The sequence below is a fragment of the Octopus bimaculoides genome, chromosome 1, assembly GCF_001194135.2.
Source record: "Octopus bimaculoides isolate UCB-OBI-ISO-001 chromosome 1, ASM119413v2, whole genome shotgun sequence".
NCBI lineage: Eukaryota > Metazoa > Mollusca > Cephalopoda > Octopoda > Octopodidae > Octopus > Octopus bimaculoides.
Window position 1 is genome coordinate 189559087 of NC_068981.1, and position 4433 is coordinate 189563519.

Genomic DNA, 4433 nt, shown 5'->3' on the forward strand with positions numbered 1-4433 from the left:
TCTCTCTCTCTCTCTCTCTCTCTCTCTCTCTCTCTCTCTCTCTCTCTCTCTCTCTCTCTCTCTTTCTCTCTTAAACGCACACACCACGCTAGGGGCTTCCTTACATTTCAGTCTACCAAATTTCCTCACATTGTTCGGTCCTAGCTTTTGTAGAAAACTCGAGGTGCCATGTAATAAGACTGAACTCAAAACCACATGGTGTGTTTAAGAAGCTCGCTTCTTAATCACACACAGCAGAACCATGTACAAACTTTAATTCGCAAAGTTTGAATAAATCTAGCTGGATGGCTACATAGTGGATTGCTAGTGAATTACAGCATGGAAGATTGGCGCAGTTAAGCACCAACATAAACAGAGTCAACAATATGTCACAGCATACATTTGGCATGAGAGATGGGTGGGGGAGAAGGAGAGAGAGTGTGTAAAGGAGGGAGAGAAAGAGAAAGATGGATTGTGAGAGAATGTCTTAATTATGGAACCAAATGGTTTGGCTGTTACAGGCATGAAGATGAACTCTTATGAAAGGTTACATATGATTTTCATTGTCTGTAAATGTGTATGGAATCTTCTTGTGAGACTCAGACAGAGTAATACAAGTGTATGAATTCGTCGCCAGAGAAATTGTCATAAGTTTGTGTGTAATAAAATAAGGTGGTGTGAAAGAGACAGAAAGTGTGTGGGTGAGTAAAAGAATGCTTCAGCACAAAGCCATGCAGCGTAGGTGCTGCAGGCAAAAGAAAATATACGAAGAAATGTCAAAAATAAGCTTATTTTATAATCTTTAATAGACGCCAAAAAGCTGTTCAAAGAATTACGAGTGCATCAAAAGTAAACTGTCTAATTAGTTGAAAATAGCCATAAGAACAGTCATGTAACATGCTTCTGAAATGGTGACTTTCTGCTACGACCATTTAGGCGAGATCATGTGACCCTTACTGGTGAGCCAAAACTGAAATATTAAATTTGACACAGCCAGAGACAATTATAATGCTATAATGAATGTATATATGCCTGTCTGTCTGTCTCTGTGAGAATGAGAGACACACTAAGTGTGAGTAGGGGAGATAGACAGAGTAAGGGTTACGCTACACATGCAAACCTTGGTTATTTTGACCCTGATTATAATCATTTCTCTATGTTCGGTTATAAAGTGAAAATATTCAACAAATCCTGAGTTTTAACGAATGCTGATCATCAGTAACTCCAATTAGCAAAAATCAATCTTGCATGCTATGCAGAATCAAGAAAAAAAGAAAAAAAGAAAAGAGAAAAGAAGAAACTTAACACTGGCACTCCATAACTTGCGACTACGAGTGTTCCGATCAACAGAACGGCCTGCTGACGAAATTAATGTGCAAGTGAATGAGTACTCCTCAGATAGGCGTATCCTTAGCATAGAACTCAGGAAGATTCATCTTGACATTGCATGTAACAAGGCTGGCCGTTTGAATTACAGATTCTACTCATTTTCGCTCGCCGAGTAGAGTAACGTGAAATAAAGTAGGTAAGTATTACCTTGCTTGGAAACAAGTGAGGATTGGCAACAAGAAAAGCATTCAGCTGTTTGCCTCTTCGAATTATGTCTGACTCATGCAAACACAAAAAAAGGTGGACGTCAAATGAAGATTATGGTGTTGTACTACTGGATAGACCGACTTAGTCATCCATTCCAGCGTTTGTATTTTACTTCAAAATTACACTGCAAAGAATTGGCGTTCTTTGAAATAACACGTTAGCGAGAAATTGTTTGTTAATCACTTCTTTCATCTTACTGAGTCCTTTAGCTGTTTCCTAATTTAATTATTAATTCATATATGCTCTGTTTTCTCTATTTTCAGTATCTGTTCACTCACCTAAGAAGTTCATTTTATAGCGCCTTGATCTGGGGTTCAGTCCCACTTCATGGCTTCCTGTGCCACCTGAAGGTTTGTGAATGGATTTAGCATAAGAAAACTGAAAGAAGCTCATCGTATACAAATGTGTGTCTATGTCTATGTGATGCCTAAGTGTCTGCGTGTGAGTTTGTGTTTCCATGTCTTGACATTGTGTAAATAGTTGTACAATGAGTGTCATAGTCTCGCACAAGCGTTGTCTTTCATTTCCAGTTTTCCATCTGGCCAGGGGGAAATGCTGCCTCGTTTGGAAACATATGAGGTCTGAGGACAAAAAGATCGTCTGGCCATAGAAAAAGAATTCTCTCTGACCCATACAAACATAGGAAAGTGGACGTTAAAACGATAATGACGACGATAACAAGAACAACAACAACAAGAGTAAAGTAAATGCTCTTATTTATTTCTAACCTTTTGACCACCCAATAATAAAACAGTTTGATTACTTAATTGTTGGTTAATTAGATTTGCTTGTCTTTTGAAGCTAGCGATTTATGTTGCCGAAATGATTATAAGTTAAACTAATTAAACGAAATAATTATGTACTGTGAAGTAAAATGTTTAATCTTAGAGCTCAGAAACTAATGAGAAATGATTCTATCTCCTGACTTAGTTGTATTAAAATAAAAAAATAAAACATTTCATAGTAATTCTAAAAGAAAATAAACTTCTGAAACCAGCCAGACAATGTTTATGTTAATATCAATTAGTCAAGAATATATTACATTTTATCGGGTAAAAAAAGAAGTTTGGATACTTTTCTGAGTGCATTTATGCGATGTTTTTGAAATGTAGCAAAAAGAAATAAAAATTCATATGATTTCAAATGTTACAAAACAGCATAAGTCGATAGTTGTGTTACGTAGAGAGAAAAGTGCTTAGACTAGAACAATTATAGAGAAAAAAGTTTATACAGCTTCTTTACGTATGTTATTTGCATTGTTAATTATTCAGCAGTGAATATAGGTATACGCATATCAGAGTGCATAGGCAATAATTTATTATTTCAGATCTGGCCGTCACGTGAACAGTATGCTTCGGCTGAAGTGGTCTAATGAAAGAAACTGAAACATGTTTAGAATTGTCACTGTGTTTGCCAAAGACCACATTTATTTTTTTCCTCTCACCACAGGCCAATTACCAATTTTAATTTATTTCAGTGTAGCCAACTTAAGACCTTTTTTGTGATAAGAAATTGTCTCCCCTGCCTATCTTGGGTAGATTGAAACATTAATCGAGAGTTAATATCTGCTTAATAGAATTAAGATTTTCATAAAGTATTCTACTTCGCCACGTAGAAAATAGCTCAGGTGACTGATTGAATTAAAACGGTGAGGTTATTTACAAATGATGGTTTCAACATTTGGCACACAGTCACTAACCTTGAGGAGATATTAGTCAATTCCATTGACCCCAGTATTTGACTACTACTATATTTCTCGACCCTGGAGGGGACCGATAAAACAAAGTGCCATAAAGGTAAAGTCGGAACATAACAAGCCGGAAGAAATAACTTCGAACATTATATCCGATACTCTGCTAAGTCTACCAACTCGCCGCCTTATATATAATATTAGACAAAATATTCTTCAGTTACCAACAGCTAATAATCTGCTGCAAAGCCCAGGGAGGGAGAGACGGAACGATGTGGTAGTACTCCCACATCAGGATTGGTATTGCTCATCCATGCATCCAAATATCCTCGACAATACCCAAAGAATAGTCACGTGACAACTTGACATAACGTCAGTCCCTCACAAACACTCACATGTGTGATGCCAACTCTCCTCTTCTGTTGCTACTCAGTGGCCTCAGTTCCTCAGACATGACTGATCATGTGTCCCATCACTCATTTCTCCTCTTCTCATCACTTATAGTGTTTACCCCCTTAGCCTTAAAAGGTTATAATTATGAAATTTGTGTTTTTATACCCAAAAGCTCTTAACATCACTTCAAACATGTGCAAACTTTAAAAATATAATATGCCTTCGCATACCCATCAGAAGAATTAATTCATATCATAAGCTGCAGCTGTATCAAAAATTATATTGGCCAAATCCGAATGTCAAAGAGAAAATGGATGACAGTTCACCCAACAACAAATACGTCATCCAAGCCCCGTACAAAAATTCGATTCAGTATATAGATAGATGAGCAGAAACAAAGAATCGATAAGAAACTTTTTTTACTGAAAAATATAAAATAAGTTTAAATCGATAACCAATTACTGACGTTTATTGTTAATTAATTTGTCAATACTTATAGAATGCATTTTTTTTTGTCATTAAAGTCCTCAAATACACACTCTTTCATAATTTTGGGTTTTTTACGGCTGGATGCTCTTCCTAACACCAGTCACCCGGCAGAATAGATTGAGTGCTATTTACATGGCACAAGCACAGGCGAGGTCAGTTTTGGCAAGGTTTCTACAGCTGGATGCGCTTCCAAACGTCAACCACTTTACAGTGTGGACTGGATACATACATACATACATACATGCATACATATATACATATACATATACATATATATATACATATA